The 26,653-nt window shown below is 46.3% G+C and overlaps 1 long non-coding RNA gene across 22 annotated transcripts; it reads right to left on the bottom strand.

The window, feature by feature from the left end:
- Window positions 1-17,111: 17,111 nt before the first annotated feature.
- Window positions 17,112-20,873, bottom strand: LOC142243243 (uncharacterized). 22 transcript variants are annotated; one of them, XR_012724338.1, is made up of 4 exons: window positions 20,636-20,873; window positions 18,841-19,321; window positions 18,706-18,764; window positions 17,112-18,605 (listed from the first exon to the last, which is right to left on the bottom strand). It is a non-coding gene; the product is annotated as an uncharacterized LOC142243243 (long non-coding RNA). The 22 variants fall into 22 exon arrangements; XR_012724334.1 differs by having other exon boundaries at window positions 17,112-18,629; XR_012724329.1 differs by having other exon boundaries at window positions 17,112-18,764.
- Window positions 20,874-26,653: the final 5,780 nt, after the last annotated feature.

Below are 26,653 nucleotides of genomic sequence, written 5' to 3' on the forward strand. Positions count from 1 at the left end.
AAATCAGTGATATAGAGGACAGATCCCGAAGAAATAACCTAAAAATCAGAGGGATTCCCTCATCAGTAGCAGATAAAGACCTCCAGGAATACTTCCACAAGTTTCTGCAGCTTATACTCCCTGGATGGGACACCAGAGACCTGATAGTGGACAGGATTCATAGAGTCCCTAAAGCCAAAGGCATAGATCCAGCTCTGCCTAAAGATGTCCTGGCTAGACTTCATTTCTATAAAACAAAAGAAGCTGTTCTGCACACACTGAGGGGAAATCCAGCCCTGCTAGACACTTTCATGGGACTAAAAATCTTCCCAGATCTTTCTGCTGCAACTCTTAATAAAAGAAGAGAATTTGCCCACCTTTCTAAACTCCTTAGAGATCAAGACATCAAGTACAAGTGGGGTTTTCCGGTGAAGATGATAATTTTCAAAGATGGAGGCACTCACATATGTCATACTCCTTCTCAGCTGGGCAAATTGCTGGATGATTGAGGAATAGCCCACCCACCAAACCCTGGTGGGCAGGAGAATCATAGAGGCCCTCCAGACAGGATTAACCCTGAATGGTCAGTAGCTTAGCTGGGACTCCTTCCTGCTTATGGCACCTGCTGTCCCTGCTCCTGTGACACGGGATGTCACGTAGCCCCCCTGATGTTCTCACCTATGGCGAGCGGTTATACACCGGGCACCCTACTCGGGGCAAACCGGTGTTGTTGGAATTTTTTTGTTTTTGTTCCTCTTCTCACAAATGTTCCTTAATTTTTTCTGGAAATTTCTCTCAATTCCTTGCTGGTCTAGCCCCTCTCATCTCTGATGGCGTTCCTAGGAACTCAAACCCCCCTGCGGCTCCAATATGAGAATTAAGATATTGTCCATTAATGTGAACGGACTCAACTCCCCAGCAAAAAGGTCAATGATGTGGAGAGAGGTGAAGGCATCTAACTGTGATATAGCGTGCATTCAGGAGACCCACCTTCTTTCCACAGATAATAAACGGCTACTTCATCCAAGCTTCCAACACACCTTTTTTGCTAATGACTCAAAAAAAAGAGGAGGAGTGGCCATTTTAATAAAGAACTCAGTGGCCTTTAAATTGATAAATGTCAGTTATGGAGCGGATGGAAGATATATTATTTTGTCTTGTTATATCAACAGCGTCCCTTATACCTTGGCAACGGTCTACTCCCCAAATTCATCACAATTGACCTTTGCTAGGAAATTTCTCCAAGCATTCAAAGATACTGCCACAGGGGCGGAAATCATCTGTGGAGACTTTAATATACCTGTAATACGCTCCATGGATTGCTCCAACACCAGCATCCCACATGCTAAGGAACTTAAGCATCTCATCAATGAATTCCATTTTCATGACATCTGGAGATATTTGCACGCATCAGAAAGAGACTATACATTCTTCTCTTCCAGGCATTGCTCATACAGTAGAATTGATTTTTTTTTGGTCGACAGCAAATCTATAAGTAATTGTGTGGCAGCTGATATTGGTTTAATTACTTGGACAGATCATGCGCCGATCTCTTTGTCTGTTCAGGGTAGCTTTAATGTTCAAAATTCCCCTAGGTGGAGACTGAATACCAGCTTGCTTGGTAGGCAGAAGGTACATGATGAAGTAGAGTCAGTGTTAACAGAATATTTTAAACTTAATAATAATGGGGAAATTTCTGACGAGACCCTGTGGGCTGCTCATAAAGCAGTAGTCAGAGGGCAGCTCATAAAAATAGCCTCCATCCAAAAAAGGAAAAAAGACGCAGATATTAAATATATATTAACCCGTATTCATCACCTTGAATCCCTGAATAAAGCCAAAGCATCCCCTAACTTGACTAAAGAAATTGTAACCCATAGATTCCAATTAAGATCCCTACTCCTGCAAAAATATGAACATAATCTTAAAAAAAATAGATCGACATTTTATGCTATGGGGGATAGAGCGGGGTCCTTATTGGCAAGAAGGACGAAAAAACGTGAGATCCAATCTAAAATAGAATTCCTGAGGGACCCAAACGGAACAATCACTAGACATCCCATTGAAATAGCAGAAGCATTTGCGAAATACTATGAGGCCCTGTATAATCTAAAATATGATTCCAATACGTCACAGCCGACTCAAGTGGATATACAGGGTTTCCTAGACACCCTGGATCTTCCCCGGGTCTCAGATGAGCAATTAGAGGAACTTAATCTTCCCTTTACTACACAGGAAATCCTAGGTGCCATCAAAATGACTAAGTCTAACTCTGCCCCGGGCCCCGATGGGCTGCCATATGAATATTACAAACAATTTACATCCACTCTGTCCCCCTTTATGTCAAAAACCTTCAATTTTTGGCAAAATAAAGGGTCAATTTCCCCAGACAACTTAGAAGCGATAATTATCACGCTACCCAAGCCAAGGAAACCTGCAGACACCCCGGGTAATTTTAGGCCCATTTCACTCCTAAATTGGGATGTTAAAATTTATGCCAAACTAGTGGCAGATAGACTTCATAAAGTGATCCCGACCTTAGTGGCTCCAGACCAAGTTGGGTTTGTGACAGGGAGGCAATCTAAGGATGGCACCAGACGGATGCTTGACTTGATTGGACTGGTGGAGATATCGGGTGAACCCAGTGCATTCCTGTCTCTTGATGCTGAAAAAGCCTTTGACAGGGTGCACTGGGGATACCTGGAGAGAGTTCTAACAAAATTCGGGTTCTTGGGGAAAATCAAGTCATCCATTCTAGCCCTCTACTCTTACCCAAATGCGTCAGTGTTGGCATCGGGGTTTCTGTCATCTAAATTTCAAATAAGTAATGGCACCCGCCAGGGGTGTCCATTGTCTCCCGCTATTTTTGCTTTAGTGGTAGAACCTCTGGCGGAAGCTATACGAAAAAACATAGCCATTTCTGGTATAAGAGTTGGGGAATTTGAACATACACTTGGTTTATACGCAGACGATGTGATAATTTCCTGTTCTAACCTTGCAGTGTCGATTCCAGCAGTGGTGAACACATTATCGAACTTTTCTAAAGTGTCGTATTATAAGCTTAATGCGGCAAAGTCTTTGATACTGCCGTTTAATGTACCGGTGGAGGCCAGGAGTGCGCTGGAGGGGGTCTTTCAATTCAAATGGTGCGACAGGGGGATACCTTATTTGGGTATTAAGCTGACACCATCGCAGATGTTAATTAAAGAAAATTTGGAACCTCTGATCCAAAATTTAGAAAAGGAATTGGGAAGGTATGAAAAAATATCATTGTCCTGGATGGCCAGGATACAGTCCTTTAAAATGGTTTTCTTACCCAAAATATTGTATGTGCTCAGATGCCTTCCCATCAAAATTTCTCACAAAACCCTGATGAAACTTCAATTGTTGACTAACAAATTTGTCTGGGGTAATAAAAGGGCTAGGGTCGCAGGTAAAGTGTTATACCCCCCATATGACTTAGGGGGATTGGGCACCCCAAACATATCGGCATATTATAAAGCCTTACTAATTGAATCACTAAAGGAATGGTGGCGTCCAGGTAATTCACATAGATGGGCTCAGATTGCAAATGTCCTGTCCCGCCAGGGCTCGGTCAGAAGAATGATGGAAACAGAATATTTGAGCCGTTCACGGTTCTCCCCGTGTGTGTTCCCACCATGTCAGCCTCCCTGGAGGTCTGGCGAAATGACTTGATTCATAAGATTCAGATTCCTCTTTCAGAGATTTCCCTCAAGTCGTTGGAATCTCAAATCCCCTTTTTGAATCTGGCCAGGTGGGAGGGATCGGGCATTACAGTGCTGGCGGATCTATACTCTGATTTGGGTGTTAACCCCTTTAATGAAATAGTACGGGAACACCCCTCTTTAAAGGGCTGTTTCTATCATAGTATCATAGTATCATAGTTTTTAAGGTTGAAGGGAGACTCTAAGTCCATCTAGTTCAACCCGTAGCCTAACATGTTGATCCAGAGGAAGGCAAAAAAAAACCCAATGTGGCAAACAAGTTCCAATGGGGAAAAAATTTCCTTCCTGACTCCACATCCGGCAATCAGACTAGTTCCCTGGATCAACACCCTGTCATAAAATCTAATATACATAACTGGTAATATTAAATTTTTCAAGAAAGGCATCCAGGCTCTGCTTAAATGTTAGTAGTGAATCACTCATTACAACATCATGCGGCAGAGAGTTCCATAGTCTCACTGCTCGTACAGTAAAGAATCCTCGTCTGTGATTATGATTAAACCTTCTTTCCTCCAGACGTATCGGATGCCCCCGTGTTCCAGTCGCAGGCCTAGGTGTAAAAAGATCTTTGGAAAGGTCTCTGTACTGTCCCCTCATATATTTATACATTGTGATTAGATCCCCCCTAAGCCTTCGTTTTTCCAAACTAAATAACCCCAAGTTTAATAACCTGTCTTCGTATTGCAGCCCACCCATTCCTCTAATAATCTTGGTCGCTCTTCTCTGCACCCTCTCCAGTTCAGCTATGTCCTTCTTATATATCGGTGACCAGAATTGTACACAGTATTCTAAGTGCGGTCGCACTAGTGACTTGTACAGAGGTAGAACTATATTTTTTTCATGAACACTTATACCTCTTTTAATACATCCCATTATTTTATTAGCCCTGGCAGCAGCTGCCTGACACTGGCCACTAAAGTGAAGTTTACCATCCACCCATACACCCAAGTCTTTTTCTGTGTCTGTTTTACCCAGTGTTCTACAATTAAGTACATAATCATAAATGTTATTTCCTCTACCCAAGTGCATGACCTTACATTTATCTACATTAAACTTCAATTGCCACTTCTCAGCCCAATCCTCCAATTTACATAAATCTCCCTGTAATATAAAATTATCCTCCTCTGTATTGATTACCCTGCAGAGTTTAGTATCATCTGCAAATATTGAAATTCTACTCCGCATGCCCCCAACAAGGTCATTTATAAATATGTTGAAAAGAAGCGGGCCCAATACTGACCCCTGTGGTACCCCACTATGAACTGAGACCCAGTCCGAGTACGTACCATTAATAACCACCCTTTGTTTCCTATCACTGAGCCAGTTTTTAACCCAGTTACACATATTTTCCCCTATCCCCATTATTCTCATTTTATGTACCAACCTTTTGTGTGGCACCGTATCAAAAGCTTTTGAAAAGTCCATATACACAACATCCACTGCATTTCCCTGGTCCAGACTTGAACTTACCTCTTCATAGAAGCTGATCAAATTAGTTTGACAGGATCGATCCCTCATAAACCCATGTTGATACTCTGTCATAAGGTTATTTTTCTTGAGATAGTCCAGTATAGCATCTCTCAAGAAACCCTCAAGGATTTTACCAACCGTAGAGGTTAAACTTACCGGCCTATAATTTCCCGGCTCAGTTTTTGTCCCCTTTTTGAATATTGGCACCACATTTGCTATGCGCCAGTCCTGCGGTACCGACCCTGTTATTAAGGAATCTGAGAAGATTAAAAATAATGGTCTATCTATCACAGAACTCAATTCCTGTAGTACTCTGGGGTGTATGCCATCCGGGCCCGGAGATTTGTCAACCTTAGTGATTTCGAGGCGGCGGCGTACTTCCTGCTGGGTTAAGCAGGTAATATTCAAGGGTGAATTTATGGTATCACTGGTCATGTCATCTGCCATGGCATTTTCTTGTATAAAAACCGTAGAAAAAAAGTCATTCAGCAGGTTGGCTTTACCCTCATCACCTTCAACAACATCCAAATTAGTCATTTTCTGGCCTCTAAATTTCCTCCAAAGTCGAATCCTCTGTTACCTACAACAAAGGCTTTGGTATTTAAAAAGATAATTAAATCCAAAGGTATCTCCTCGACATACAAATGGCTCAATAACCCCCCCGAAGAGCAAAAATCTCCTTATATGAATAAATGGGACGTGGAGTTGAGTGTCTCTACCTCTCCTTCAAACTGGCACTCGGCATCAGCAAATATCCAAAAATATTCCAAGTGTATAAATCATCTGGAGCAACTGAAAAAAGTACACCTGCGATGGTATCGGTCCCCAGCCAACTTAGCACAGTTCCTCCCAAATTATTCGCCACATTGTTGGAAGGGCTGCCTCCAAAGGGGTACTCTTGGTCACTGCTGGTGGGCTTGTCCCAAGGTTTTCTCGTTCTGGTTGGAGGTGTTTGGCCTGATGGGTGAGCTGACAGGCAATCCTATTAATCCGAATCCAGGTCTGGCAGTGCTAAACGTGGGTATAGAGGAGTTCTCTTGGGAATCCAGGGGTTTATTAGTTCACATTCTAGTAGCTGCCAGATATTGCATAAGTTTGCACTGGAAATCCCCAAAGACGCCTACATTAGTTGAACTATATAACCGAATTAATCTCCAATGCCAATACGAGTTCTGTCTGGCTCACTCCATCCGCACCAAAAACAAAATACTTCAGATTTGGGACACGTGGCTAAACTCTGTATATGCATCCCCTGTCAGGCATCTGTCTCAAGGGCAAACTGTTGATAATTAAAAATGGGTCAAATAGGGTCAAAGAGAGTGTTACGCAGGGAGTTCACCCATACCACATGTCAATATTCAAGGTGTTTAAATCTCTGTTGTTGTTACTGCTCGGGCTACCCCGAAACACCATCCAATTCCCTCCCTCCCCCCTCCCCCTCCCTGGTTGCTTCCTTGCAACCATCCATGGTTCTCCCCCTCTCCCCCACCTCTCTCTCCCCTCCCTTTTCTTATCTTCCTTTCTTACTCTCTGGTTCTGGTTGTTTGGATCCCTCGTTTTGAGGATTAAAGAGTAAATTGGTAGGTTGACTCTATACGTATTGGGTATTGATTAACCTAAAAAAAGTTGCAACTTGCATCAGACATGATTGGTGGTGGTGTGACAGGAAATGTGAATCATAATCAAAGGTGATACTACCACATGTTACAGCGTTGTTTTCTTTGTGTATTATTGCCAATGATACCTGAATTTCTCCTTTTTGTAATGTAACTTCCTACAATAAAAATTGATTGGATTAAAAAAAAAAAAAAAGGAAGGAGCTGATTGGCGCGCCTGTGACCCCGGAAGTGCAGGCGCCGGCAGTTCCGGGGTCAATCAGCTCTCTGTGCCCGGCCGCCACAGTTTGTCTGCATTCGCGTCTTAATTGACGCGGATACAAATAAATAAAAGGTGCGCCTCTCCCCCCTCCGAAAATACAGCGGATTTAATGAATGTGTAAAAAAAAAATTTTTTTTTTTTTACTGCTAGAAGGTGCCACCCCCTGCATCCTGCCGCCCTAGGCACGGGACCACGGGTGCCTAATGGTAAATACGGCCCTGGGTGTGGGGTGTGTTGTTGCAGTACCTGTGACGTCCTGGCTTGTCCAGGGCGCCACACGACGGCCATGGTTAGGAGGGCCCCCAGGACTTTACTTCTCCATCAGCCATCAAAGCGTACTTTCAGTGATTCCAATCCTCGGTTTACCTCCATCCTCCGGAGACATCTTGGCCCGTCACTGGTGTGTTCTCAAAACAGACCCGATTCTGTCCCGGTCTCTCTCCCCTACACCGCTGGCCACGGCCATGAGAGCTAGAAATTTGAGCGATTTCTTAGTCCATAGCCACTACATTGCCAAAAAACCCAATACATTTGGTTCCAGCGGTCCCACCCTGGGGTGCTTTCCATGCGGGCACTGCCTTGCCTGTGCCAATGTCCTTCGTTGCAACTCCTTCGCCAGTTCCGATTCCCTATGCTCATTTACGATTAAACACCGGATTTCCTGTAGTACTGAAAATGTCATCAATTATGCTACTTGCAATTGTCCTTTCATCTATGTAGGACTCACATCTAGGGAATTACGGATACGGGTGAGGGAGCATGTGAGGAACATTGGCACAGCCAAGAAGATGGTTTATTTTTCTCTATTAAAAACCCTACCCCGCCATTTTAAAACATATCATAACTGTGACCCCAAAACCCTCAAAATACGTGGGATTGATGTGGTCCACTGCGGCATACGGGGTGGCAATATCAAAAAATGCTTTCCCAAAGGGAAACCAAATGGATTGTGGCTTTGGATACGGTTGCCCCTAAGGGTCTAAATGAAGCCTTGAGCTTTGCTTAATTTCTTTAGGCCAGCTTCACTTGACCTCCCCTTTCCTCTAAGTGGGACTTTTCTCTGTTTTTATAATTGCAATGGTACTGCCTGCTCATATATATTTACTCTGCACACTTGTAATTGAAATTTTTGATTATGATAATGCTTGGCCACACATCCATTGTTCGGGTTTTCTGTGGCTTTTTATCATTTTGATTTATATATTTATGTATTTGTCTTTTCCCTTTCAGCTTTTTAATATGTTGCAACATATCCTATGTGACCTCAATTAATTTGGAGTGGATCTGATTGTCTGCAAGTACCAGTGATCTTCTGGAGATGCGACTTCACCTTACATTCTATCTGGCGGTTTCCTGTCTCACAGTTACTCCATACATTGTAAATGTTTGTGATCCATCATGCGATAAGCATTTTATGTATGTTCCCTGCACATTCCGTTTTTTCTGCTTCTCATCTTATAGTCTATATAAACTTGTGCAATTCACTATGAATGACTATATGGTATGTGCTTGTTACATGCTCTGTTGGTACCGCCCTCTCATTTGTTTCCTTACCTCACCATACTCGCATCTCTGTATATCCATTCACCGAGTCCGGAGTCTTGTGCGCATGCGCGCGCCCGCCTCCCGTCTCCTGGCCGCGCTCCGGCGTCTCCATGGAGTCCGCGCATGCGCGGGGGTTTGGGCAATTTTGCTCGAACCCCCGCGCATGCATCTGACTCCTTGACTGCTGGGGTTGCGAAACGGGGGACGTCTTGGCGGGATCGCGCATGCACCGTCTGACTCCGGAACTGTGAATCCTATTCGCGGTTCCCACTTCCGCGGAGGTATTTATGGGTCACATTACCGGATATGTGCACCACTCCTCACTTTCCCCCATGATGAAGCGCAAGCGATGCACTGAAAGCCGCGAAATGTGCGTCAGGACCAAGGTAATATGTTCATTTAACGGGCAACTTTGCCATGCCCCTGCCTGACAATTGATATTGGTCTAACTGCAATTATTATCCCTGGACATCTACTTCTGTCCTTCCTGTGGGTCACCACAATACTATCTATTTTCCATTCTAAGTTTCTCTCTAGGTATACCCTTGTTACCATCCACTGGATACTGTCCCATGGATTTTCTTAAGGTGGTATTCCCCGGTTTAGCCACTGATCATTGACTGATCATTCATTTAGGACTATTCCTCCACAGGGGGTTTTTCTGCTCTCACTTGAAATTTTTTATAGGTACATTTCACCCCAGGATGTCCTCTGTTTGCCAGTCCTACATCATTTTTCATAACCTCGGCTTTTCCAGGGCGTTCCCTTCCCTCCCCCCTAGCAGAGTAATCCCCCACAAGTTTAATTATTTACCTGCATTACCCTTTGCTTTCCAGTATATAGTTTAGCCTCTACCATATGTCAGGCGTTTGGGAGCTTTCACATGTAGAACACTTTTGCCTGCCAGTCCGTACCCGGCAATTGTTTTTTTGTCTACACCACTTGTTCCCCATCCTCTTTTTCTATGTACAATTATTAATGTGATTTACTGCATGGCACTTTGAATTTAACGTAATAAACTTTTGATATTGATTCAGCATTTTTCTTCAGTCCTCTTTCTTTATCGGGTCTATATCATGTAGTAAAATAAATAATACCGACGTGCGGTCCCCTCATACCCAGCCAAAATAAAGCCCACAGCTGGGGGCTGGTATTCTCAGACTGGGGAGGTCTATGGTTATTAGACTGCCCCAGCCTAAAAATATCAGTCTGCCGAATCTTCCCAATTGCCCTGGTGCAGTAGCAATTAGGTAATAAGAAATTAATAGCTGCCACTAAATCATAGATTAGTGATGGCAGGCGTCTATAAGACCGCCCATCACTAATCTGTAAGTGAAAGTAAATAAACACAAACTCCCCAAAAATCCTTTAGTTAAAATGAAAGACAAAAAAAAGCATCCTCTTTCACCACTTTATTAACCCCCAAACACCCCTCCATGTTTGACGTAATTTACACGAGATCCTAAGACGCTTCCCGCACTACTACATCTGAAATTCACAACGAGCACCATAAAACAAGACTCCCGCTGTGAGCTCCATGCAGTAACTGGAGTGAGCCGCGTGATCATCGGTGACGTCACTCATGTAATTTCCGGTCAGATTGAGTACTCCAGCAGTGACCGCACATCACCTGATTAATGTCACCACTGATTGCATGGCTCACTTTAGTCGCGGCCTGAACCTCACAGCAAGCAGTCATGTTCTATGGCTCTTGCTGTGAGATTCAGATGTAGCGGTACTGGATGAGTCGTGGGACCTCGTGTGGATTACGTCGGACCAGGAGGGGTGTTTTAGGGGTTAATAAAGTGGTGAAAAAGGGGGCTTTTTTGTCTTATTTCAAATAAAGGATTTTTGGGGGGGGTGTTATTTTCCTTACTTACTTACAGATAAGTGATTACAGGTGTCTCAGATGCCTGCCATCACTAATCTAGGACTTAGTGGCAGCAATGGGCTGCTATTAACTCCTTATTAACCTGATTGCCACCGCACCAGGGCAACAGGAAGAGCCGGAGCCCACGCCAGAACTGGCGGATCTAATGGAAGCTGCACTTCTGGGGCAGCTCTAAGCTGCTATTGTTGGAAAGGACCAAATAACTATGGCCCATCCCACCCATATAATCTCAGCCTCCAGTTGTCTGCTATACCTTAGCTAGTTTTAGAAAAAGGGGGGCGGAGGGACCCCACGTCATTTAAAAAAAAACAAATATGGGATCCCCTCAGTTTTTCATAACCAGCCAAGGTATAGCAGACAGCTGAGGGTTGTAGTCTGCAGCTGTTGCTGTTCCTGTGCTCAATATGAAAAATGGGGGGGAAACCCCACATTTATTTATTTTTTTTACAAAAAAAAAAAAGCTGGCCAAGCTAGCTATCCCTCTATTGATAGACATAGCAGAATCTATTGTTTTTTTCTTATTATATATTCTGTTTTATCTATTCTATTTTTTCTATCTATTCTAGCTAACAATTATCCTATCCTGTTTTGTTTCTCCTTTAAAAAAAATGCAGTAACAAAAACGCAGCAAAACACATGTGATTTTTGGATGCATTTTTTAGGCCAAAAACATGCATCTTTGTGGTCTACAAAGATGCAGTGTGCGCACATAGCCATAGCCTTTCTGACCTGTGTTTTTGCATTGAATATAGGGAAAATGGGGAAAAAAAAAATGTACCCATCAATGGACCAAAACCGCATTGAAATGTGTGCACTTAAGGCTATAACTGAGCTTTGGAAAAATCTTTAGCTTTCTACCTTTAGTAAAGTTGCTTATTTTCATTTTCAAGTGTCATCTTTGCGCCTTGTGGAAGCTTTTCAGCCCACTCCAGTCATCATTATAGCGTCCATGTTCTGCTCACGCTTACCATGATCAGGTTTCTCTACAGTACCCCAATTCCCCAAGATATCGTCATTTACAGGCATCATCTGTCTAGCTACTAATCATTTCTCTTTCCATTAATTTTACAACTCTGTAATATAAAACATACAGAAGCCATAAGAGCTCGTCCCAACATCTCAGCAGATTTATATCCCAAAGTAACGTCATCACAGCAGAAGCATAGTTACCATGCTTTGTCCACTTATATGTAAGCAGTGGTGTAATGTGTGACCCCCGCTCTTTCCACTTGTATATAAGCAGTGGTGTAACGTGTGACCCCCACTCTGCACTACTGCTTATATACAAGTGGACAATGTGTGATCCCCGCTCCGTCCACTTCTATGGGAGCAGTGGTGTAATGTGTGACCCCCGCTGCTCCCTCCACTTCTATGGGAGCAGTGGTGTAATGTGTGACCCCCGCCGCTCCCTCCACTTCTATGGGAGCAGTGGTGTAATGTGTGACCCCTGCCGCTCCCTCCACTTCTATGGGAGCAGTGGTGTAATGTGTGACCCCCGCTGCTCCCTCCACTTCTATGGGAGCAGTGGTGTAATGTGTGACCCCCGCTGCTCCCTCCACTTCTATGGGAGCAGTGGTGTAATGTGTGACCCCCGCCGCTCCCTCCACTTCTATGGGAGCAGTGGTGTAATGTGTGACCCCCGACGCTCCATCCACTTGTATGTAAGCAGTAGTGTAATGTGTGACCCCCGCTCTGTCCACTACATTACTACTCCCATAGAATGGACACATTACACTACTACTCACATACAAATGTGTGATCCCGCTCTATTTTGATGGGAGTAGCAATGTAGAAAACGAAGCGGGGGTCACACATTACACTATTACTCCCTTAAATATGTGTGACCCTCCTCTGTCCACTTCTATGGGAGTAGTGGTGTAATGTAATGGGTATATTTGAGAATATCCCTGAATATATTTTCAGCAAAATAATGTCGTGTCCATGAGAAAAAAAAAATCTTATACAGTATGTAGTTGATTATCGCAGGTCCACAAATGAAGAGTCAAATATTCATGCAACGGTTCTTTATTCTAGTAACAGAGCAACCAATCCTGGATAAGACCAATGTTTCGGCCTTTATCAAGGTCTCTACGTGAAGGTTGTCTGGAGGAGTATGTCCTGCAAGCTGTTTCAGCCTGACTGACATACTCCTCCAGGCAACCTTCACGTACAGACCTTTGTGGACCTGAGATAATCAAGTACATGTAATGTAATGGGTATTAGCTACACGGCTCTAAGGGTGGTGGGTGTATATATTTTTTCCCAGCTTTGCAGCCCTTAAAAAATAATATTCATTCTACTGAACCACCTAGATTCCCTATATATTCCTCCATATACTAGAATTCCCCCTACATTGCCTTCCATATCATACAGTGTGCCCCATATAGTCTTCTGTACAGAATAATGTGCCCCACATAGCCCTCCATACAGTATAATGCATCCTATATGATGCTCCATAATATAATGTGCCCTATATGATGCTCCATAATATAATGTACCCTATATGATGCTTCATAATATAATGTGCCCTATATGATGCTCCATAATATAATATGCCCTATATGATGCTCCATAATATAATGTACCCTATATGATGCTCCATAATATAATGTGCCCTATATGATGCTCCATAATATAATATGCCGTATATAGTGCTCCATAATATAACGTACCCTATATGATGCTCCATAATATAATATGCCCTATATGGTGCTCCATAATATAATATGCCCTATATGGTGCTCCATAATATAATATGCCCTATATGGTGCTCCATAATATAATATGCCCTATATGGTGCTCCATAATATAACGTACCCTATATGATGCTCCATAATATAATATGCCCTATATGGTGCTCCATAATATAACGTACCCTATATGATGCTCCATAATATAATATGCCCTATATGGTGCTCCATAATATAACGTACCCTATATGATGCTCCATAATATAATATGCCCTATATGGTGCTCCATAATATAACGTACCCTATATGATGCTCCATAATATAATATGCCCTATATGGTGCTCCATAATATAACGTACCCTATATGATGCTCCATAATATAATATGCCCTATATGGTGCTCCATAATATAACGTACCCTATATGATGCTCCATAATATAATATGCCCTATATGGTGCTCCATAATATAACGTACCCTATATGATGCTCCATAATATAATATGCCCTATATGGTGCTCCATAATATAACGTACCCTATATGATGCTCCATAATATAATATGCCCTCTATGGTGCTCCATAATATAACGTGCCCTATATGATGCTCCATAATATATTATGCCCTATATGGTGCTCCATAATATAATGTGCCCTATATGATGCTCCATAATATAATATGCCCTATATGGTGCTCCATAATATAACGTACCCTATATGATGCTCCATAATATAATATGCCCTATATGGTGCTCCATAATATAACGTACCCTATATGATGCTCCATAATATAATATGCCCTATATGGTGCTCCATAATATAACGTACCCTATATGATGCTCCATAATATATTATGCCCTATATGGTGCTCCATAATATAACGTACCCTATATGATGCTCCATAATATAATATGCCCTATATGGTGCTCCATAATATAACGTACCCTATATGATGCTCCATAATATAATATGCCCTATATGGTGCTCCATAATATAACGTACCCTATATGATGCTCCATAATATAATATGCCCTATATGGTGCTCCATAATATAATGTGCCCTATATGATGCTCCATAATATAATGTACCCTATATGGTGCTCCATAATATAATATGCCCTATATGGTGCTCCATAATATAATATGCCCTATATGGTGCTCCATAATATAATATGCCCTATATGGTGCTCCATAATATAATATGCCCTATATGGTGCTCCATAATATAACGTACCCTATATGATGCTCCATAATATAATATGCCCTATATGGTGCTCCATAATATAACGTACCCTATATGATGCTCCATAATATAATATGCCCTATATGGTGCTCCATAATATAACGTACCCTATATGATGCTCCATAATATAATATGCCCTATATGGTGCTCCATAATATAACGTACCCTATATGATGCTCCATAATATAATATGCCCTATATGGTGCTCCATAATATAACGTACCCTATATGATGCTCCATAATATATTATGCCCTATATGGTGCTCCATAATATAACGTACCCTATATGATGCTCCATAATATAATATGCCCTATATGGTGCTCCATAATATAACGTACCCTATATGATGCTCCATAATATAATATGCCCTATATGGTGCTCCATAATATAACGTACCCTATATGATGCTCCATAATATATTATGCCCTATATGGTGCTCCATAATATAATGTGCCCTATATGATGCTCCATAATATAATATGCCCTATATGGTGCTCCATAATATAACGTACCCTATATGGTGCTCCATAATATAACATACCCTATATGATGCTCCATAATATAATATGCCCTATATGGTGCTCCATAATATAACATACCCTATATGATGCTCCATAATATAATATGCCCTATATGGTGCTCCATAATATAACGTACCCTATATGATGCTCCATAATATATTATGCCCTATATGGTGCTCCATAATATAATGTGCCCTATATGATGCTCCATAATATAATGGTGTTAAAAAAATAAATGACAATATAAAGCTTATATATTTATAAAACTTTGTAAAATACAAAATTAATACAAGTATATATTTTACATTAAAGGGAATCTGTTAATTTAAAAATGCTATTAATCTGCAAATATGGTGTTAACCCCTCAGTGACTAGATAAAATCTGACAGCTCACTATGTGGTAATAACTGCAATATTTCAAGATGTCGCAGTGATTTTGAGATTGTATTTTTCTTTCTAGCACATTCTTTTTATATTAAATTGTAAATTTACCGTATTTTTCGGACTATAGGAGCTACTTTTTTCCCCCAAAATTTTGGGGGGGGGGGGGGGAGGAGTGGGGGGTGCGTCTTCTAGTCCGTTGGCTGCGGTGCGGTGATGGTGGAGCGGGTCATCAGAGGCACGAACAGGCTGTAGCAGCGCTACCCTGACCACGTGCGCCCACTCATTTCATATGCACGCCCATCCTCCCACCCATCATCTCTCAGCCCTGAAGCCGGCGCTTACAGGTGGGCGAGATGATGGGCGGGGGATGCGTGCATACTGAAGAGCCGGCCTGCGTGAAGCCTGGTAACTACAGCTTGGAATGATCATGTGCGGCTGTATTCACTGCCCCCCGTGCACCATCATCAGCGCAGGGGCAATGAATAAGTACTGTATACTCACTGGTCACTGTTCCCTGGAGCATCGCGGTGTCCTCCTGTCTGCCGGATCGCTGTGTGGAGAGCGATGAGCACAGCGATGACTTCATCGCTGTACACACAGCTCCACACAGGTCAGCGGAGCTGCTGCTGGCACAGACAGGAAGACACTGCAATGCTGAGTGGAGTGAGGAAAGGTGAGTATACAGCGGGAGTCCTCCACCTGTTACCACAAATCCGGCCGCAGCTGTAGTGACTGAGATCCGTGGTGTCTTCAGTCAGGTGATGTGCGGTGACAGCTGGAGTCACCGCTGATCCCAGCGGCTCTCTTCACTTGCGGCCTGACCCTCACAGAGAGCGATTGTGTTCTATGGTCGCTCTCTGATTGTCAGATTTAGCAGAGCTGGATGCGTCGTGGGACGTCGTTTGGATTACGTCCGACCCGGGTATTTTAAGGGTTAATAAAGTGGTGAAAGAAGGGTTTTTTTGTCTTTTATTTCAAATAAAGGATTTTTATTTGTCTGTGTTTACTTACTTTCACTACAGTTTAGTGATGAGGGGGTGTCCCATAGATGGCTGCCATTCAGGCAGCTAAATAGGAAAGGGTTGTTTACAGTTAGAGCAGTCAGACTGTAGAATGCCCTACCACAAGAGGTAGTAATGGCAGATACTAGAACAGCTTTTAAAAAAGGGCTGGATGATTTCCTCAGTACACACAACATTGTTGGTTATAAATGACTTGGTGACCAAATGTAGAATTGGTGGAGGAAGGTTGAACTAGATGGACCTAGGTCTTTTTTCAACCTAAGTAACTAAGCTAGGACTTAGTTGCAGCTATGGGCTGCCATTAACTCCTTATTACCCCAATTACCACCGCATCAGGGCAATCAGGATGCGCTGGGAAAAGTCCCAGGACTGTCGGATCTAATGGATGTGACAATTCTGGGTGGCTGCTGGCTGATATTTTTAGGCTTGGGGGCTCCCAATAACTTGAGTCTCCCCAGCCTGAGAATACCAGCCCCTAGCTGTGAGACTTGATCTTGGCTGGTTATCAAAATTGGGAAAACCGCACGCAGTTTTGTTTTTTTGTGTTTTGTTTTTTTTTTTAAATCACCCCCATACTGTGTTAGCAGCAGATCCTCGCCCCATAACAGTGTGTCATGACCACATTTTTTGTTAAAAAAATTTTTCCACCTTTAAAACCAGGGTGCGTCTTATGGTCCAAAAATACAGTAAGTTGATATTTTTAGAAATAAACAAACATCATCATTTTTACAAAAAGACCAACAAAATACTTATTTCCAAACTTTTAATGATTATCCATTTAATCCAGACAGCAGACAGTGAGACCTCACACCATGGTTAATAAATGACGTTTCTTCCCTCCTGTCGGCTTTACATCAGCATCATCTGGAAAATGTGGTTTTATGTTGGTCGGAGGTTTGAAGCTTTATCTATCATCTTGATTGATTATTGTGATTAGTGATGAGTCTTGGACGGATGTTTCACCTTCCAACAAGACTATGACCCAAAGCTCCTGCTAAAGCCGCACTGGAGGGCGTAAGGGGAAACGTGTAAATGTATTGGAGCGGCCGAGTCACAGCCCAGACCTTATCCAATGGAAAATCTGTGGTCAGACGGAAGACGCTGCTCACCAGAAGAATGGAGAATCTGTGGTCAGACGTGAAGACGCTGCTCATCGGAGAAATGGAGAATCTGTGGTCAAACGTGAAGAAGGCTGCTCACCGGAGGAATGGAGAATCTGTGGTCAGACGTGAAGACGCTGCTCACCGGAGGAATGGAGAATCTGTGGTCAGACGTGAAGACGCTGCTCATCGGAGAAATGGAGAATCTGTGGTCAAACGTGAAGAAGGCTGCTCACCGGAGGAATGGAGAATCTGTGGTCAGAGGAGAAGATGGCTGTTCACCGGAGGAATGGAGAATCTGTGGTCAAACGTGAAGAAGGCTGCTCACCGGAGGAATGGAGAATCTGTGGCCAGAGGAGAAGATCGCTGCTCACCGGAGGAATGGAGAATCTGTGGTCAGAGGAGAAGACGCTGCTCACCGGAGGAATGGAGAATCTGTGGTCAGACGTGAAGACGCTGCTCATCGGAGAAATGGAGAATCTGTGGTCAAACGTGAAGAAGGCTGCTCACCGGAGGAATGGAGAATCTGTGGTCAGAGGAGAAGATGGCTGTTCACCGGAGGAATGGAGAATCTGTGGTCAAACGTGAAGAAGGCTGCTCACCGGAGGAATGGAGAATCTGTGGCCAGAGGAGAAGATCGCTGCTCACCGGAGGAATGGAGAATCTGTGGTCAGAGGAGAAGACGCTGCTCACCGGAGGAATGGAGAATCTGTGGTCAGACGTGAAGACGCTGCTCATCGGAGAAATGGAGAATCTGTGGTCAAACGTGAAGAAGGCTGCTCACCGGAGGAATGGAGAATCTGTGGTCAGACGTGAAGACGCTGCTCACCGGAGGAATGGAGAATCTGTGGTCAGACGTGAAGACGCTGCTCATCGGAGAAATGGAGAATCTGTGGTCAAACGTGAAGAAGGCTGCTCACCGGAGGAATGGAGAATCTGTGGTCAGAGGAGAAGATGGCTGTTCACCGGAGGAATGGAGAATCTGTGGTCAAACGTGAAGAAGGCTGCTCACCGGAGGAATGGAGAATCTGTGGCCAGAGGAGAAGATCGCTGCTCACCGGAGGAATGGAGAATCTGTGGTCAGAGGAGAAGACGCTGCTCACCGGAGGAATGGAGAATCTGTGGTCAGACGTGAAGACGCTGCTCATCGGAGAAATGGAGAATCTGTGGTCAGACGTGAAGAAGGCTGCTCACCGGAGGAATGGAGAATCTGTGGTCAGACGTGAAGAAGGCTGCTCACCAGAGGAATGGAGAATCTGTGGCCAGAGGAGATCGCTGCTCACCGGAGGAATGGAGAATCTGTGGTCAGAGGAGAAGATGGCTGTTCACCGGAGGAATGGAGAATCTGTGGTCAAACGTGAAGAAGGCTGCTCACCGGAGCAATGGAGAATCTGTGGCCAGAGGAGAAGATCGCTGCTCACCGGAGGAATGGAGAATCTGTGGTCAAACGTGAAGAAGGCTGCTCACCGGAGGAATGGAGAATCTGTGGTCAGAGGAGAAGATCGCTGCTCACCGGAGGAATGGAGAATCTGTGGTCAGACGTGAAGACGCTGCTCACCGGAGGAAACCATCAAATGAAGGCGACGGACCACCTTTAGCTCGAGGAAGGGGCAAAAATCCCAGTGTCAGGATGGGTAAAGCTTAGAGACTTATCCAAAGCGATTTGCAGCTGTAATTGCCACATAAAGGAAACTCCACAAAGTACTGACTTTAGGGGGGTAAATAGTTATGCACACTTATTATTTATTTAAATATTTGTTGTTTGCTTCACCAAAAAAAAATAAAAAAAAAAAATAATAAAAATATAAAAAATGTTCAGTTGACGGCACGTTCTTTACATGAACTGATGCAAACCCCTGAAAAAAACAAACACACAAAAGGTAAATTCAAGGTTGTGAGGTAGCAAAACACGAAAAATGCCAAGGGGGGTTGTATACTTTCGCAAACCGATGTATCTCAGGTCAGACAGTTCCACATTACACACACCCCCTTCTTCAGACAGAGCATTGGCCCCCCCTCTCCCTCCTCCAGACGCAGCACTGCACCCCCCCTCCCTCCTCAAGACGCAGCACTGCACCCCCCCTCCCTCCTCCAGAAGCAGCACTGCACCCCCCCTCCCTCCTCCAGACGCAGCATTGCACCCGCTCCCTCCTCCAGGCACAGCACTGCACCCCCCCTCCCTCCTCAAGACGCAGCACTGCACCCCCCCTCCCTCCTCAAGACGCAGCACTGCACCCCCCCTCCCTCCTCAAGACGCAGCACTGCACCCCCCCTCCCTCCTCAAGACGCAGCACTGCACCCCCCCCTCCCTCCTCAAGACGCAGCACTGCACCCCCCCTCCCTCCTCAAGACGCAGCACTGCACCCCCCCTCCCTCCTCCAGACGCAGCACTGCACCCCCCCCTCCCTCCTCCAGACGCAGCATTGCACCCGCTCCCTCCTCCAGGCACAGCACTGCACCCCCCCTCCCTCCTCCGCACCGTAACCCCCTCCCTCCTCCAGACGCAGCATTGCACCCCCTCCCTCCTCCAGGCACAGCACTGCACCCCCCCTCCCTCCTCCGCACCGTAACCCCCTCCCTCCTCCAGACGCAGCACTGCACCCCCTCCCTCCTCCAGGCACAGCATTGCACCCCCTCCTCCCGACAGAGCATTGCACTCCCCCACCTCAAGACACAGCATTGCACCCCCCTCCCTCAGACAGGGCATTGCACCCCCCTCCCTCCTTCAACACAGCATTGCATCCCCTTCTGACAGAGCATTGAACACCCCCCTCCTCCAGACAGAGCATTGCACACCCCCCTCCTCCCGACAGAGCATTGCACTCCCCCCACCTCAAGACACAGCATTGCACCCCCCTCCCTCAGACAGGGCATTGCACACCCCCTCCTCCAGACAGAGCATTGAGCACCCCCTCCTCCAGACAGAGCATTGCACCCCCCTCCCTCAGACAGAGCATTGCACACCCCCTCCTCCAGACAGAGCATTGAGCACCCCCTCCTCCAGACAGAGCATTGCACACCCCCTCCTCCAGACAGAGCATTGCACACCCCCTCCTCCAGACAGAGCATTGCACACCCCCTCCCTCAGACAGAGCATTGCACCTACTGCTGCACACTTTTGGACCCAGAGACGTTGACCTACAATCCCTTTTTATATCCCCCTGACGCACATATATGGTAAGCTTCCATCAGATATGACTCATCTCCTGTTAAATCACACTCCTAGAGCTGGAAAACAGTTGGGAAACAACAAACTGTACACAGACTGCCGGGAACTACAGGCTCCTCCCACACAAGAGTGCGGTCACATGGTCGTGACATCAGCAGAGGTCCCTCTGGCCACTGGGATTTAGACTCTATCGTCCACAAATGGCGAGTTGCAGGATGCATTGGCATCGCCTTGTGAAATCAGACCACACCCCTAACTAGTGGCGGAAGTGACGTCATACCGGGAAAGAGCACGTGCATTCTGTATCTACCAATAATGAACGCCTGATAGATGTGACGTCACATGTCTCAGCGGTCACGTGGGACGCAGAGAGCAATACTCGTGTGATGTTCTACCTGCGCGATTCCTGCTAGCAGTTGTAGGGGCAGTGGTCGCAGTGGTGTATTGTGGGAGGTATAGAGGGGCTCGCTGTATAGTGGAGGTCCTTGTCTATCACGCTGGTTTACCTGCTGGTGTTCCTCGATGAGGTGTATAGAGGGCTCCATATGGAGGGGGCTCGCTGTATAGCAGGGGTCCTTATGTATGACGCTCGTTTTTCTTTACCTGCCGGTGTTCCTCAGTTTGGTGTATAGAGGGCTCCATATGGAGGGGGCTGTATAGCAGGGGTCCTTATGTATGACGCTTGTAAATAAAGCTTTAGACGTTGGTGGCATCCAAACGTATGTTCTGTTTATTAGGCTTGAAATATACTGTAGTTATGGTTGTTTAAAGACCATGAGGGTCTATGCCATTCCATATCCTGTCATCAGTCATCACATCCTTCTATGAGTAGAGGACCTTATATTGACACATCGTATTATCTGTTGGGGACGATATACTGGCATACTGAGAAGGCGGGGTACAATATAATGACATCATGCTGTGCGGGGGGTGATTTACTGACATCATACTGTGTGGGACGTTTTACTGACTTGTTACTGTGTGTGGGGGTCGTTACACTAACATCGTACTGTGTGTGTCGGTTGATGTTATACTGACATGGGACGGTGTGTGTGGGTTGACGTTATATTGACATCATACTGTGTGTACAGCACGTTATACTGACAGTACTGTGTATGTGGGGGACGTTCTACTGACATCGTACTGTGTGTGTGTGTGTGTGGGACATTACACTGACATCGTACTGTGTGTGTGTGTGTGTGTGTGTGTGTGTGTGTGGGACGTGACATTGTAGTGTTTGTGTGGGGGGGACGTGACACTGACATTGTAGTGTGTGTGTGGGGGGGGACGTGACACTGACATTGTAGTGTGTGTGTGTGGGGGGGGACGTGACACTGACATTGTAGTGTGTGTGTGGGGGGGACGTAACACTGACATTGTAGTGTGTGTGTGTGGGGGGGACGTAACACTGACATTGTAGTGTGTGTGTGGGGGGGACGTGACACTGACATTGTAGTGTGTGTGTGTGGGGGACGTGACACTGACATTGTAGTGTGTGTGGGGGGGGGGAACGTGGCACTGACATTGTAGTGTGTGTGTGTGGGGGACGTGGCACTGACATTGTAGTGTGTGTGTGTGTGTGAGGGGGACGTGGCACTGACATTGTAGTGTGTGTGTGTGTGTGAGGGGGACGTGGCACTGACATTGTAGTGTGTGTGTGTGTGTGTGTGTGTGTGTGAGGGGGACGTGACACTGACATTGTAGTGTGTGTGGAGGACGTGACACTGACATTGTAGTGTGTGTGGGGGACGTGACACTGACATTGTAGTGTGTGTGTGGGGGACGTGACACTGACATTGTAGTGTGTGTGTGTGAGGGACGTGACACTGACATTGTAGTGTGTGTGTGACGTGACACTGACATTGTAGTGTGTGTGTGGGGGACGTGACACTGACATTGTAGTGTGTGTGTGTGAGGGGGACGTGACACTGACATTGTAGTGTGTGTGTGTGGGGGGGACGTGACACTGACATTATAGTGTGTGTGTGTGTGTGTGTGTGGGACGTGACACTGACATTGCAGTGTGTGTGTGTGTGGGGGACGTGACACTGACATTGTAGTATGTGTGTGTGGGGGGGGATGTGACACTGACATTGTAGTGTGTGTGTGTGTGGGGGGGGGACGTGACACTGACATTGTAGTGTGTGTGTGTGGGGGGGGGATGTGACACTGACATTGTAGTGTGTATGTGTGTGTGTGGGACGTGACACTGACATTGTAGTGTGTGTGTGTGTGTGTGTGGGACGTGACGCTGACATTGTAGTGTGTGTGTGTGGGGGGGACGTGACACTGACATTGTAGTATGTGTGTGTGGGGGGGACGTGACACTGACATTGTAGTGTGTGGGGGGGGACGTGACACTGACATTGTAGTGTGTGTGGGGGGGGGACGTGACACTGACATTGTAGTGTGTGTGTGGGGGGGAAGTGACACTGACATTGTAGTGTGTGTGTGGGGGGGGACGTGACACTGATATTGTAGTGTGTGTGTGTGTGTGGGACGTGACACTGACATTGTAGTGTGTGTATGTGAGGGGGACGTGACACTGACATTGTAGTGTGTGGGGGGGACGTGACACTGACATTGTAGTGTGTGGGGGGGACGAGACACTGACATTGTAGTGTGTGTTTGTGGGGGGGGACGTGACACTGACGTTGTAGTGTGTGGGGGGGACGTGACACTGACGTTGTAGTGTGTGGGGGGGACGTGACACTGACATTGTAGTGAGTGTGTGTGTGAGGGGGACGTGACACTGAGATTGTAGTGTGTGTGTGTGGGGGACGTGACACTGACGTGTGTGTGTGTGTGTGTGTGTGTGTGTGACGTGACACTGACATTGTAGTGTGTGTGTGTGTGACGTGACACTGACATTGTAGTGTGTGTGTGGGGGGACGTAACACTGACATTGTAGTGTGTGTGTGGGGGGGACGTAACACTGACATTGTAGTGTGTGTGGGGGGGACGTGACACTGACATTGTAGTGTGTGGGGGGGGGGAACGTGGCACTGACATTGTAGTGTGTGTGTGTGTGTGAGGGGGACGTGACACTGACATTGTAGTGTATGTATGTGAGGGGGACGTGACACTGACATTGTAGTGTGTGTGTGTGGGGGACGTGACACTGACATTGTAGTGTGTGTGGGGGACGTGACACTGACATTGTAGTGTGTGTGGGGGACGTGACACTGACATTGTAGTGTGTGTGTGGGGGACGTGACACTGACATTGTAGTGTGTGTGTGGGGGACGTGACACTGACATTGTAGTGTGTGTGTGACGTGACACTGACATTGTAGTGTGTGTGTGGGGGACGTGACACTGACATTGTAGTGTGTGTGTGTGTGAGGGGGACGTGACACTGACATTGTAGTGTGTGTGTGTGTGGTGGGACGTGACACTGACATTATAGTGTGTGTGTGTGTGGGACATGACACTGACATTGTAGTGTGTGTGTGTGGGGGGGACGTGACACTGACATTGTAGTGTGTGTGTGTGTGTGTGTGTGTGTGTGTGGGACGTGACACTGACATTGTAGTGTGTATGTGTGTGGGACGTGACATTGACATTGTTGTGTGTGTGTGTGTGTGTGGGACGTGACACTGACATTGTAGTGTGTGTGTGTGTGTGTGTGAGGGACGTGACACTGACATTATAGTGTGTGTGTGTGTGTGTGTGGGGGGGACGTGACACTGACATTGTAGTGTGTGTGTGAGGGGGATGTGACACTGACATTGTAGTGTGTGTGTGGGGGGGGGAATGTGACACTGGCATTGTAGTGTGTGTGTGTGGGGGGGGATGTGACACTGACATTGTAGTGTGTGTGTGGGGGACGTGACACTGACATTGTAGTGTGTGTGTGGGGGACGTGACACATTGTAGTGTGTGTGTGGGGGACGTGACACTGACATTGTAGTGTGTGTGTGTGGGGGACGTGACACTGACATTGTAGTGTGTGTGTGGGGGGGGACGTGACACTGACATTGTAGTGTGTGTGTGTGGGGGGGACGTGACTCTGACATTGTAGTATGTGTGTGTGGGGGGGACGTGACACTGACATTGTAGTGTGTGTGGGGGGGGACATGACACTGACATTGTAGTGTGTGTGTGTGGGGGGGGACGTGACACTGACATTGTAGTGTGTGTGTGTGTGTGGGACGTGACACTGACATTGTAGTGTGTATGTGTGTGGGACGTGACATTGACATTGTTGTGTGTGTGTGTGTGTGTGTGTGGGACGTGACACTGACATTGTAGTGTGTGTGTGTGTGTGAGGGACGTGACACTGACATTATAGTGTGTGTGTGTGTGTGTGTGGGGGGGACGTGACACTGACATTGTAGTGTGTGTGTGAGGGGGATGTGACACTGACATTGTAGTGTGTGTGTGGGGGGGGGAATGTGACACTGGCATTGTAGTGTGTGTGTGTGGGGGGGGATGTGACACTGACATTGTAGTGTGTGTGTGTGTGTGTGGGGGACGTGACACTGACATTGTAGTGTGTGTGTGGGGGACGTGACACATTGTAGTGTGTGTGTGGGGGACGTGACACTGACATTGTAGTGTGTGTGTGGGGGGGACGTGACACTGACATTGTAGTGTGTGTGTGGGGGGGACGTGACACTGACATTGTAGTGTGTGTGTGTGGGGGGGACGTGACTCTGACATTGTAGTATGTGTGTGTGGGGGGGACGTGACACTGACATTGTAGTGTGTGTGGGGGGAGACGTGACACTGACATTGTAGTGTGTGTGTGGGGGGGACGTGACACTGACATTGTAGTGTGTGTGTGGGGGGGGGGACGTGACACTGACATTGTAGTGTGTGTGTGTGTGTGTGTATGTGAGGGGGACGTGACACTGACGTAGTGTGTGGGGGGGGACGTGACACTGACGTTGTAGTGTGTGGGGGGGACGTGACACTGACGTTGTAGTGTGTGGGGGGGATGTGACACTGACATTGTAGTGTGTTTGTGGGGGGGGACGTGACACTGACGTTGTAGTGTGTGGGGGGGATGTGACACTGACATTGTAGTGAGTGTGTGTGTGAGGGGGACGTGACACTGAGATTGTAGTGTGTGTGTGTGGGGGACGTGACACTGACGTGTGTGTGTGTGTGTGTGTGTGTGTGTGGGGGACGTGACACTGACATTGTAGTGTGTGTGTGTGTGAGGGGGACGTGACACTGACATTGTAGTGTGTGTGAGGGGGACGTGACACTGAGATTGTAGTGTGTGTGTGTGTGTGGGGGACGTGACACTGACGTGTGTGTGGGGGACATGACACTGACATTGTAGTGTGTGTGTGAGGGGGACGTGACACTGACATTGTAGTGTGTGTGTGTGGGGGACGTGACACTGACATTGTAGTGTGTGTGTGTGGGACGTGACACTGACATTGTAGTGTGAGTGTGTGTGTGGGGGGGACGTGACACTGACATTGCAGTGTGTGTGTTGGGGACGTGACACTGACATTGTAGTGTGTGTGGGGGACGTGACACTGACATTGTAGTGTGTGTGTGTGTGGGGGGGGGATGTGACATTGTAGTGTGTGTGTAGGGGGGGACGTGACACTGACATTGTAGTGTGTGTGTGTGGGGGATGTGACACTGACATTGTAGTGTGTGTGTGGGGGGGACGTGACACTGACATTGTAGTGTGTGTGTGGGGGGGGACGTGACACTGACATTGTAGTGTGTGTGTGGGGGGGACGTGACACTGACATTGTAGTGTGTGTGTGGGGGGGACGTGACACTGACATTGAAGTGTGTGTGTGAGGGGGACGTGACACTGACATTGTAGTGTATGTATGTGAGGGGGACGTGACACTGACATTGTAGTGTGTTTGTGTGTGTGTGGGGGACGTGACACTGACATTGTAGTGTGTGTGTGGGGGACGTGACACTGACACCGTACCGTGTGTGGGGGACGTGACACTGACACCGTACCGTGTGTGGGGGACGTGACACTGACACCGTACCGTGTGTGGGGGACGTGACACTGACACCGTACCGTGTGTGGGGGA

Source organism: Anomaloglossus baeobatrachus, chromosome 6 (assembly GCF_048569485.1).
Source record: "Anomaloglossus baeobatrachus isolate aAnoBae1 chromosome 6, aAnoBae1.hap1, whole genome shotgun sequence".
Lineage (NCBI taxonomy): Eukaryota > Metazoa > Chordata > Amphibia > Anura > Aromobatidae > Anomaloglossus > Anomaloglossus baeobatrachus.